This window comes from Taeniopygia guttata, chromosome 1 (genome assembly GCF_048771995.1).
Source record: "Taeniopygia guttata chromosome 1, bTaeGut7.mat, whole genome shotgun sequence".
NCBI classification, from domain to species: Eukaryota; Metazoa; Chordata; class Aves; order Passeriformes; family Estrildidae; genus Taeniopygia; species Taeniopygia guttata.
This window is the reverse complement of record NC_133024.1, coordinates 32,490,950-32,504,276: the sequence shown is the minus strand read 5'-3', so window position 1 is coordinate 32,504,276 and position 13,327 is coordinate 32,490,950. Positions and strand designations below refer to the sequence as shown.

The window sequence follows — 13,327 nt, the reverse complement described above, 5'->3', positions numbered from 1 at the left end:
TGACATTTATTACATTATGTAATTGCTGAATTTCCTTTTATGCTCTGAAAAAAAACTAAAACACTTGTAAAGTGTTGGAATTACAGACTAAGATAACATTTGTTCTGTCCAGCAAATTACACAGTTGCTGTGTAACCATGTGCTGTAGAAAAGAGGTTTCTCTCTATTCATAGTTATTAACAGCAAGTTCCACAGCAGACAAGAGTATATAGCATTACTCATTTGTTTCAGGTGCAATTAAGTTATTGTTCTCTCTGGGTTCCCTACTGAGTATTTACTTACAGGATGATGTTGAGCAAATAATTCAGGGCCTGTGTTCAACAAATATTTTGGTGCATTTACTTTGGTGGTTTAACACAGCCAGCAACTCAGCCCCACTCAAATTCTCGTTCACCCTCCCCATGTGGGATGGGGAGAGAAGCAGGAAGGGGAAAAGTGAGAAAAGTCATGGGTTGAGAAAGAAAGCTTATTAGGAAAAACAAAATCTCTGCATGCAAACAGAGCAAAACAAGGAATTTCCACGGGCAGGCAAGTCTTCAGGCATCACCAGGGAAGCAGGGCTACACCTGTGTAATGGTGACCTGTGAAGACAAATCCATCACTATGAACGTCCGCTACTCCCTCCTTCTTTCCCCAGATTTACATGCTGAGCATGTCACCACATGGTCTGAGCATGACACCCTGTGCTCTGGGATATCCTTTGGGTCAGCTGGGGTCAGCTGTCCCAGCTCTGTCCTCTCCCAGCTCCTCGTGCACCCCCATCCCCCTTGCTGGTGGACTGAGGTTGAGGAGCAGCAAAGGCCTTGGCTCTGTGTGAGCACAGCTCAGCAGTAGCAAAACCATCCTTGTGTTAGCAACAATTTCCTGCAGAAATCCAAAGCACAGCCCCACACCAGCTACTATGAAGAAAATTAACACTATCCTAGTGAAAACCAGCCCATTTACCAAGGACAGTCTAACTACGTCACACTTCTAGGTTTTGCTGAAGTCATAATCCCTGTGAAGTTGAAGAATAGAGCATCTTTTGAATGTTTTTTCAGCATAAAACACTGGAGTTGTTCTGGATATATATCTTATTAACACAGGTCAGTTGCCTTTCAATTTACCAGGAAAAATCAGAGGGTTATAATAGTTAATGCTGTCATATCAATACTGAAGTTTGCATATAGATGTTTAAATATTTTTCTTTAATCTTAATCCTACCTTTCTCCAAATCCTTTTTGTTAGCAATGTAAACAATAAGCCATTCTTTCTAAAAAAGTGTTATTACTCCGATGAAAAATATGCATAAAAGTGTTATATGTCTCCCTTAGAACTTAAGAATTGACTTTTTTCCTTTATTTTAAATTCTTGTGGCCAGAGTCAAGGCTAAAATAGGTGCTGTAGGCAGATAGTGGCTGCACTATTTTGGAATTCACTGTTTCAGGTGTCAAGGTTTAGCTTCAGCAGGTGACTAAGTACCACATAGTCACTTGCTCACTCACAGAGAATTGGAAAGAAAGGAAAACTCATGGTTTGAGAGAAGAGTTTAATAATTGAAGTAAAGTAGTAGTAGTACTACTAGTACTAGTAGTAGTAGTACTAGTAGTACTAGTAGTAGTAGTAGTAGTGTAGTAGTAGTAACAGTAATAATAATTCAGCAATAGGATCATAATTAATGATAGGCAGTAAAAATAACAACAATAATGAAAAGGAGGCCCGAGAGAAACAAGTGATGTGCAATACCATGCTCATTATCCACTGGCTTATTTCCAGTTCATCCCCCACCAGTGAACCAGTTCTGGCCAACTTCTCCCAATCTATATACTTGGCATGACATTATATGGTATGGAATATCCCTTCAGCCAATTTTGGTCAGCTATCCTGGCCACGTTCCTCCCTGGTTTCTTGTGTTACCTTCTCACAGGCAGAGCATGGGACACAAAAAAGTTCTTGACTTAAGAGTAAGCACCACATCAGCAACTGAAATATCAGTGGGTTACCAACATTATTCTCATACTAAATTCAAACCCCCCAGAATTATCCTCTAAGAAGAAATTTAACTCTAGCCCAGCCAAAACCATGACATCAAGGGAGAAAATATTATCTCTTCAGATAGAATAATTGCATCTTTTAAAATTTTTTCTTTATCGTTTGGCTGTTGTAATCCAATGCTTAATGATGAACAAATCCAATTTCATTATACTAATATATTTCTGCAAATTGTTTTGATAAAAGAGCGTGTCTGATCTGTTTTCTTCAGCCAGCAACGCACTATTGCTTTAAGAAGAAGATAAAAATGTTTGAGCATTAATTACCGATGTGCTGCTCAGCAGAGCAGCTGAAGGCAATCATGTGCTGTACCCCTCTGCTGATATTTAAATAGCTCCTGGGAAACCACTTCAATGTCGTTTGCAAGTTTGCCAAGCAGACCTTTATTGATCAGAATGTCAATTACAGTATCTCATACGCTTGCATTAAGTACCCTGTCCAAGAAAGTGTGGCAGAATGAAGGCTATCAAGGCTGATATTAACCTGTCAGCCCATGAATTTGCAGTTCCTTGAGTGCAGGAAGAGAATCATTTCAAAGATAAAAAGTCACCAAAGTTTTCACACACAGCAGCCATATGTCATGTTCTGATGTCCAAGCTCACTCCACTATTTTCCTTTCAAGAATAACAGAATTTCTCAGGCCTCATTAATGAAATCTACAGCCCAGTCTCATGTGTGAATAAAAAAGTTAACTTGCAGAGCTCAGAAAGGGAAGTAGATCTGTATGAACTAAAAGCTCTTACAGAAAAAATCTGACACTGAACTTTAAAAAACAGAGAAAAACTTACATTCTGGCATAAAATCTCAAATTCCAAACCAGTTTCTTTTAAAGAGATGCTACCAAATTTTATTTATATTTCTAAATGTAAATACTTCTAAACTGTTTAATGCTACAGTACTTCTCAGTATCTTTAACTCAAAAATGAATAAATGAAAAATAAATCTAACAATGAGTTTAGCAAGTGCGTGTCATGCATCTGATTAAATTTATTAGTTAATCTTGACTTACTCTTTCACTTGCCTAGCTGAAATTCACTAAATAATCACAAGCAGGCCTACCGAACACACCTGCTCTGAATGGTTTACATGGGAGGACCCCTCTTGAAACAATAACTTTAAAGCTTTCAGTGACTTACAAAAATAACTATTTGCTCATCAGATTAAATATTCATTAAGTCAGAAATTATATCTTTTAAAAGATTTTGTATGAGCTTATACATTTGGATGTATTGGCACCTCTCCATCATTCCATGTCCTTTTCACACAGTATGTACAGAATAAGGTTTCAAAACCCCTTTCACAGAATTGATATTGAAAAATAACCTTTTATCTCAGAAGGTAGCAGCAATTTTTTCAGGTATTTTAGTGCAGATGGGTCACCCCCTTTTCTGTTGTATGTATTCTGTACAGTGCCTAAAGCAGACAAAACCTCCATACCCCTACTACAACAAAGATGCTACAGAAGAGAGGAAGAGAGAATATTATTTTGTGATTTCTGCTCTAACTGTGTATATTTTAGCTTCTGTAGAGAGAGTGGATATCTGACTCACGCACACTCTTCTCTAAGGGAAAAGAAAGGGTTAACTTTAGACATTTATAGTTGCTAAGAAATTTCCATTTCCATTCTAAGAAAAGCTTAATTTCAGTAACGTGCATTAGACTTTGAGAAAAAATAACTGTGGTGTTGATTGAATAGGATGTATAAGAAATTCTGCTTGAAGTGAGTGACAATGTCTGCTGCATTAAACCATTCAAAAATGTTTTATAGTGTCAATGCTAAGAAGAAAAGCCCAACAGCCCTTTTGCAGAAGCAAGAAAGGTGATGTAAAGAGTGCAACTTGTGCAACCACAAAATTGCCTTTGTCTCCTTGCTCTTTTTTTGCTCTTGAGTTTAAAAGCACAGCACATGTCCAACAAAAGATTTCTCCTGTTTTGTAAGGAAGGGGTAAGGACTTAGAGGAGAAGATATATTTATAGGAGAGGGAAAAAAGGAACCAAGTCCCAAGAGAGCAAAGCAAACAAACCAAACCAAACCAAACCAAACCAAACCAAAACAAAACAAAAAAAAAAAAACCCCAAAAATACCCCAAAACACCCTCCCATATTAGACCTCTCATTTTTTCATGAAAAATAAGAACAGAATTATATCATAAGTCCAGAGCTATATCCCTAGCCACACTCTGCAATTCTGGGCTTTATTTTCCAATATTTTCAGCATATTTTCTTAAAGCAAAAATAACATAAACATCCTTAGGGGATCCGGAGGAATCATTCATAGAGAGATTGTATAGTCACAATAATAAATCAGCCCATTTCAACATTTGTACTCTTCTCTGTGTCCTTTTTGGAAGGCAACTTGTGCTGTGTGGGTACATATATTAGAATATAGATAATGGACTTCTATAAGAGGCATTCTCAAGGTGACTTGTTATTCTCGTAGACATGTTCCAGATCCTGCTTGGTTTTATCACAGCACTTACAAAAGGTCAGTACCATTATTGGAAGTAACGCTTCACTTATGATTTCATGCACCATCTCCTCAAAACTGCTCCATATTCCTTCTTTTAAGGGATCTGTTAGGGATGGCTTAGGTAATAGTGACATAGTGGTTTTCTGGGTCACCTTGAACTAGCCACTTAAAACCTTCCTAAACTGGGAGAAACCATAAAAATGCTTCTATATTTTAGAGGGCTAATGTGGATGAATAAATCAAAGGCCTTCAGTGAATGTTTAATAGCCATGTGTCACAGTAATGTCACTGCTTTTTAGGAAATGGGTGGATGCTTGTGATTTATATATTTTAAAATAGTAAAAACCTTTTCAAAGGATTATCTTGAAAATGAAGAGGCTTTATTTACTTTATTTTTTTCTTCTGTACAGTTACTATCTTGTAAGGGCATTAGGAAGATAGATCAGGGGGTTGGTACTAGACAATCTTCAAGTTCCCTTCCAATCCAAACCATTCTATTATATGATTCATTAATGTTTGTTGGACTGACATACCATGGTGATGAGCACCAGTGGAGCACCACTGAAATAATTTTCTTACATTGTCCAGACTTTGGATAGTGGCATTAATTAGAGTAAGGAAAGTTTATTGTATTGAAACTGAATAGTTGGGTTTTTTAAGAAATTATAAATCACATGGTGAGTGGGAGCAGGGCAGGGGAAGTGGAACATGTCCTGTTCTGGAAAAGAATTCAGCACTGTTGGAGAAGCCTTGGAATGTCTATATGTATGTTTTTCTTTGTTCTCAATTTATACATGTGTCGAGAAAGGATTCATTATTTCAATCTTTACTGTCATCATAAATCTTCCCACAAAACCACCTAATTATATATATTTTTTTTATATAGATTATATAACATTTTCCTCCATGCACATGTGTTCCTTGTTATCCTATCCAAAGTTCTTCAATATTTGTAGAGAAGTTAATGGAATAATTGAATAGAGAATGAAATGGCAAATTTGTAAATCAGAACACATCTGGATCTGCCCTAATGAAGTGGAAACCTCTGAGTTGTCAGCTCCAGATACACCAGGTCATGGGTAACTTTGCATAATTCTCATCCAGATAAAGAGGTATACCAGAAGAATATTTTCACCATTACTAACACACACTTAAGCACACAGATAAAATATCTTATAGGACATGTATGCTTACTTTTGTGCATGAGTGTGTAGATTTGCACACATACATTATATGCAATGACTTTCATGCGTGTGAATGTGCATTCACTCATTCATCAAATAAAAGATGAATTTCTGTCATATTTCTAAAACACTTTACTGTTGAATGTTTTTCTAAATTAAATATGAAAATCAGGTCTATCCAGTGAAAATAATTATCCACAGCTTCTAAGAAAAATGTTTACTTATAGCCAGGAATTTTTTCCAACAAATATTTCACTAATGACCTTAATCCAGATTTTCTTTTTTTCCCCAGGAGTGCACTCTTAATCTACAAGCAGGTTGTTCAAGTCCACTGTTGCACCATAAAAGGATTATATTTGTGTGGGCAAGTGTGAGAGTCTTCTTTCTAAATCTGAAACCATACCTGGGGCACAAAACTATCACCAGTAAGTGGCATCTAGTTTAGATATGTGGCCAGTACTGTTTTCAGCTGGTTAATTTTCTGCTTAGGAGCTAGTACAGTGCTGTCTCCTCAAAACACCTATTGTTTTTATTTCATAAATTATATCTCTCAGAGTCTGTAATCAAACCATGCACTATGCTGGACAAGCCTGTATGAAAAGAGATTATAGGAAATTAGTATTACAAAATGACTAGTGAAAACCTGCCCCTGAACACCTGGTTTTTAAGACCTGTGTCTTATTCCGAAAGTTATTACTTATTCTACAAGAAAACTGAACTCCTTTCTGCCAGCCTTGCCTCACCTACTTTAGGAACCCTGGGAGGTTTCTACAGTGCAAAGTGCATGGAATATACGTGATCTGGAGAACAGCTTTTTTCGTCATCTGTAGCTGAACTGCCAAAATCCCTAATCTGTTCTGAAAGCCTGTCATACTATCTGACCTAAAAAGTTCAGTGTCTCATTAATAACCTTCAGAGCTGCTCAATCTCCTCTGCAATGTGTGTGTTAACGATGGATGAAGCACCCAAAGAAGCAACTACAGCATCAGAGAAGGAAATAAACAGGCTGGCATCGCCCTTACAATATTTGATTGATTTAAAACATGTGCAGGAGCTGAGTAAAAGGTCTGCAGAGGTTTGACTACAGTTGCCAAGGCAGTTGGTACTGCGAGAAAAGGTCAGACGAGTTAGACATAGTTAGATTGTTCACAGATGTCTGATGGTGTCAGTTTTGTTTAAAATAAATAAATACTTGAGTTCCAAGGGACGTATCTGTCCACCACCAAGAAGACAGATCACTAGGAGTTTATTTGGTAATGGTTGTGGCTCTCTTGGAAGCCCTCTACGTGGATATTCATTGTACCAGGAGCAAACAGAGACTAAACCTGCATGTTTTCCTAATCTGATTAAGAACAGAGTTGCAGGACTTGAAAAGACAACACTCATGCCATGGTATCTCTGTTTTTTGTCATGTCTTCATTTGAAGTTCTGGCAGAGAGAAGGATGTCTGTTCCTCTGCTTTTTGTGCCTTATATTTGGTAGGAACGGACTCATATTTTATTCACCTCTAGCTTACTATGACATTATTTCTACAAAATCTGTTTAAGTTTAGTATCTAAACACAAATGCACTTTGTCATAGCTTCTCTATTTATGTTTGCCATTGCTTACCATAAACATCACAAACAGCTTCACAGAAAAAAAATCACCTGGTCAAATATTTTAATTCTGTTTTAAAGGAAAAGCAAACTTCCATTTTTCTGGAGTTTTTATAAAACCAACCACTGTATAAAAAGTAAATGTTCAAACCTGAAATATTTTCATTGGGGGAAAATTATTTCTGTTTAAAACAATTGCCTTTGTTTTAAAAGGTCTTTTACCACAAATCGGTCTTTCTTTCGTCTACTGTGAAATAAATGTGTGAAAACTTTGTCACTTGGGGTGAGAAGATTTCAAGCCAAGGCTGTATGGAAAATAAGTTTTGATGTCTGACATCTTGGAATCAGACACATAACATTTAAAGAATCACATCTTATGTTCTCTCAGAATGAACACTCCAGGAGTTAAAAACCTGCCCCACAGCATAGGTTCTTCCCTGAATTTTAAGGATTTTGCAGACTTAAGGCTTTCTTTTTCTCCGGTGAAACCAACACTGGCTTTACTAAGCAATCTGGTGATTTTCTGAGCTGACAGCAGCCTTCTAGTTTCTGCCATGTTGTTGGTTTATTTTCTTCCTCAACTAGTATGTTTCTTAAAAGTACTTCTCTTTGTGAAATGTGCTTACAGAAAATAGTAAATGAGTGCTTTACCACAGAAATCTTAACAAATTAATTGAGAAGCAGTCACGGTGATTTAGTTAAAAGACAACTGTTGGTGTTTTCCAACAAAATACAAACACCAGCAATGAAACATCAGAAGTCTTTATTTACCTGAAAATTACTAGAGTTTCTTATTTCATATTTGGAATATATTTTCTCTGGACAAAAGCTGATAACACTTTGGCATCCTCTCTAGTCTCAAATTTAGCTATGTTTGAAGTATTGTTTTGCAAATAGTTATTGAGCTTTGAAATTGTAGAACTTTGGAGCATGTTGTCCCAGACTACCCTTCCATCACCTTCATATGTCTTATCCTATTGAAGAAGAAGTCAGGTACAGAGGAAGTTCTAAACATCAGGAATTTATGTACCTATTCTCTGAAAATAGATAAAGAATAGACAAACAATAAGGTGGCATTTAGTTTGCCAGAAACTATAGAATTGCCTAGCAGCCAAGAACAGGCTTAACTAGTGGTCTGCAATAATACTAATGTTTTCTATTATTTTTCTAACTTAGCAACACTGGTGTGAGCCTGAAAGTATTGATAGTAATGCAGGATCTTTTAGAAGACTTTCAGAGTGATAATAAATGAACTCCAGTCATAGGGAAGTTGACTCAAATATTTTCATGTCGATTATGTTGCTTACATTTGTTAAAGTAACTGGGATTTGATGTAGTATTGTGAATTGTTGAAGGCTTACATTTTCAAATGTATGAGATCGCCCCAAGAGCTCCAGTCTTTCTTCAAAAGTGTCATTCAAGGCTGACATTTCAACAGCAAGAACATCTATTTGGACATCCCTCACTGTGTGTACTCAGAATCCCAAAAGGATATAATGATCTCCATGCAAACAATTTTTGGCCTGCCGAGAAGAACTGAGCAGACTGAGGTAGTTCAGGTGTAATATTGTTTAATAACTCATCTCAGGACTGATAAACAAAACTTGCCCTAGGAAAATTATTATCAGAAACTTGTTCTCATAGGTGAGTTTGGAGCCCTGAAACATTCATGTCTGAATAGTAACAATTCCTCTGATATGTCTCCCATGTGTAGTTATCTTGTTGATGTTCAAGACACTTAGAATAAGGAAATGTTCTTGGAAACACAAAGCAATATAGTTAAGTGGTAAACCAAAAGGAAAGAACTTAAATTACACACCAAAAAGGGCATCAGAAAGCACATGACCAAATATTCATTTACAGTAATGCTGAAATTTGTTTATGATTTGCAAGACCATTCTCCCACTTCCTAAAGGATATCCTAACAGACCTTTTCTGAAAACTGATACACCCCTTTAAAAAACTGCAAAAGTAACATCCTGAATTCCACAAATTAATCTGTTCCATTGAAACACATAATTTCAGTAAAAACCAGTTTATCTGCTTTCAATGCCCAAATTGTCTTGTGTTTGTTAGCTTCAGTGCAGTTTTAAGTCTCATTCATAAGAGATGCATATGGTTTCTTTTCTTTTGCTGGTTTGAAATGCTCTAAGTACTTGAAGATATGAGTATTTCATATTTGGTTTTTTGATGGTCTTCAGTATTTCAACCTTATGGTTGCTGTCATCTCCAAGAATGTGCAAGCACCAGTACACACGAGCTAAAATGTATTTCAGTGCAATGAAAGATAAATTCAGTAAATAGATAACAAGAACTTTACAGTATATGTTTTGAATTCACAAATAAACATCAATAAAAAGCATTACTCTATATTACTCTAAAACTTGATGATTTTCAGTATTGTTCGTGCAAGATAATATTTATTGTAGTGCTGCTATAAAAGCATTATTGAATAAGGGGATGTCAGTTCAAGAAAAGGTTTCAGGGAAACAAGGTGCTTTGTTTCAATGAAACAAATCCTTAAACTCATCATTAAAGCCTCCAGGTAGAAAAAAGTCTGTTATTCAACAGGAGATATTACATGGTTATATGAAATTTATAATCTCTTTTTTTAATAAGTGATTTAGAGGAAAATCCCCCTGTCCTACTCTCTTCTATGCTGCCTTTTTTTTTTTCCTTTGGATAAGTGCTTTACTCAAAGGACATTATTCACAAAATGTGAAAGATAATGTATTGAAACACTGTAAATTTTGCATATTTCAGGGGAGGTTGTAATCAGAGCTGTACAGGACACATATTTCAGTATAGAATTTCCATGTCCATAGATTTCTACATACTGATCAGTAGCTAAAAAAAATGCTGCTACTTCACTTCTCTGTTGCAATTCCATCTATTCCCTGTTATAGGGATTTTGAGTCTTAGCTGCTCTTCATGGAATATGCTTTATGCATCTGAACCAGCAAATAGAACTTTTATGTATCAAGATCATCTGGAACATCCACCATCTGGTGCACAGTTGTGAATAATCTGAAAATCACCACAGAAATATTTTTCACAATCTAACCAACAAAGGAAGGAATCAAAAAATTAATATTAAATTTCCTATGAAAAAAGAGAGAACACACTACTCACACATGGTTTACTGATCTTAAACATAAAAGCTCAGAAAGTGATCCCTGGAAGTATTCAAGGCCAGATCAAGTCCTGAGCAACCTTCTCTAGTGGAAGGTGTCCCTGCTCATGCCAGGGTCATTGGAATGAGATTGTCTTAATGTCCCTTCCAGCCCAAACCATTCTATGATCCCCTAGGCTAAAGCCTGATTCTTCTAAAGGAGTAATTTGCACACAATGTGGTGTTTAGCACTCCTTTCTGTGCAGCAGCTACTGGCACTTCAAGTTGTCTCTAGTCATGACTGCACTCATTTTCCTGTGGAACATTTTGGGTGCAAGTCATAAACTCCCAGTTTTCCTTCATTTCCTAATGTAATTCTTTACACAAATATTTACCATCCTGTTTCCTTGAACTGTGACCATAAAGCTTCGCAGTTCAGGTTGACTGAACATCAACCAAGTGTCTTTCATGTTTGACATACCACTGTTTATTTTTTTTGTACTATCCATCACTTAATCAGAAATACTTTTATATTGTCATCTTAAATCAAGACTAGGAATATTAAATAGCAGTGGAACAGGAGTGCTATTATTGGGTGACCTTGTGTAATGAGTTCTTCTTGCACAAAATTAACAATTGCATTTTGCAATCTGTTAGTGAAGCAGATTTAATCCCTCTATCATAGGACTTAAGCTATCCATCTTGCATAAAATTTAACTTTTAATCACAGTGCCATGTGATACTATGTTAATTTTTAATATAAATGAAACTATACTGCACCTACCTGCACTGTAATTTTTATTTTAGTTTATTCTAAAGTTTTCCTATAGTCTGTCTTCCAGAATCTAAGTGCTTCAGATTTGCAGCTATTTTTGAATGTTATATATTCACTATAACAATTCAATACATAATATTTGAATATTATTCCATCATAAATTGAACTGCTGGATGTAAATGAGCCATGCCAAATAACTTGGAAAATGTTTTCATAGTTGCTATTTCAGGTGCTTTAATCCAACCCTAAATTATTTTGCTAATTTACTGTGAATGACGGCCTTTGGATAATATGTCACCATTCGTAGACCCTAATCTTTTATAAATCTCTGGTTTAGGTTTCTCTAAAAAAATTGAAACTAAATATAATGCCCTTTAAAAGAGTAAATGGCAAACACCTGTATTCTGTATCCTTTCCTCCAAGATTTCTTTTGCAGTTCAGATAAATCCCTCTTTTTGTTAGCAGCATGGTAATTGGAATAAGTATACAGTACTTTCTCCAAATTTATTTTTCTCCTCTCTCTTTTCTGTCTCTTCTCTATCTTTTCTTTTTCAGGTTTTATTAGTAATATCAGCATCTTATCTATGTTTGTAACCTATCCATGGGGACCTGCTGTTGCTCCACTCACACATTCTCAGTGATTCAATAAATTTTTTTCTCATTCTCCTCATGGTTTAACATACCAGCCAATACTAAAATCCTGTTTGCCAAAATTATACCATTGTCCTTGCATGGGTGCCTTCAAAACTGCCTGCTAGTTATTTCTTCTCATTTGAGTATTGTGGCATTTACAGGCAGTCAGAGGAGGAACATATTATTTTTCTTAATTCTGTAAGAACCAGCTACATTATTTCCATGTTGAGTTTGAAAAGACTGAATTTTGAAGACAATCATGTATTGATTATATACAGAATCATAGAATCACAAAATGATTTGGATTGGAAGGGATCTTAAATGTCATCACATTCCAAACCCTCTGCCATTGGCAGGGGCACTTTCCAGTAGATCAGGTTGCTCCAGTCTGGCCTTGAACACTTTCAGGGATGAGGCCTCCACGGCTTCTCTGGACAAACTGTTCCAGCCCCTCACCACCTTCACACTCAAGAATTAATTCCTATTATGCAACCAATGCACAGAAATTATTTCCAGACACACCAAAACTATTTGTGTAAAAAATTGCAGATGTCACAGAGTGATGCAACTCAATTTTGAGGAACATATCTCAATCTCACTTGATCTGCCTAGAAATATATGTTCAGAGCCTGTAAAGGTCACTGTAATTTTCAGGGCAGGAAATACTGTGCCATTTCACCCACTTTTGCACCTCTGCAAGGTTCATTCTTTGTCATAAGAAGAGTCTTCATAGCCATGTGTCCTTGTAAAGTCACAGATGCTTGTCCACCACAATTGATAAGTCAGCAGGACCCTCCAGTCTGAATCCTGCATGAATCCAGTGAGAGAATTTCTAGAAAAGTTAACATCAGATTTATTTCAGAGGGGGCAGTCTGGGAGCAGATTTCTGACATGGAGTCAAGGTAAATTCACTTTTAAACATTATTGGATTAGCCCTTCTTTAAGTTTAATTAAATTGGTTTTCCTTCTATTAACTGTTATAACTAGGAAATGGCAGATGAGAATGAAACTTCATCTCATTACAGTTTAAAAAGTTAAATCCCTTATTCTGTCTCTAATGCTGAGAAATATGCATTATTCTATATTAATTATGCAATTGTATTTTAAGTTAACAATTTCAGAATGTGTCCTTTTGTCTGTGTCTTGTCCGTGATTACCCACTTTTTAAGTGTCAAAAACATTACTGGCTTGGGTGATCAAATAGAAAGGGAAGAAGCTTTTTCTGCAAAGCAGGCAATCCCAAAGTGAGTGTACCATACTAAGTTGAGTGAAAAAAAAAAACAACAACAACAACAACAAAAAAAAACCACTAAAAACATAACAACCTTCTTCATCATCAAGTATTTTGAACTATATTTAGATATAGGCTACAGGGCTTCTCCTCTTTCTCCTCTTTCTCCTCTTTCTCCCTTTTCAGAAAAAATACTTCTAAAGTTTCTTCAGTTTGAGAGCATGAGGAAGTCTAGTGAATTTGACAGGGCAATTCGCAAGGAAATGGATGAGAATATTGGAGAAATATTAGTGT

At 36.1% G+C, this 13,327-nt stretch overlaps 1 protein-coding gene across 38 annotated transcripts in view; it reads left to right on the top strand.

Moving 5' to 3' along the window:
- Positions 1 to 13,327, top strand: part of TENM4 (teneurin transmembrane protein 4) — a 1,535,912-nt gene that overhangs the window by 417,645 nt on the left and 1,104,940 nt on the right. For 2 of the 38 annotated variants that reach the window (XM_072936908.1, XM_072936979.1), the window contains one exon: positions 5,978 to 6,110. The exons of 35 other annotated variants lie outside the window; for them this stretch is intronic. The gene's annotated coding sequence lies outside the window, so the exon portion shown is untranslated. Of the gene's footprint in view, positions 1 to 4,471; positions 4,517 to 5,977; positions 6,111 to 13,327 lie in introns of all 38 variants that reach the window. One more of the 38 variants, XM_072936900.1, reaches the window with a different exon arrangement.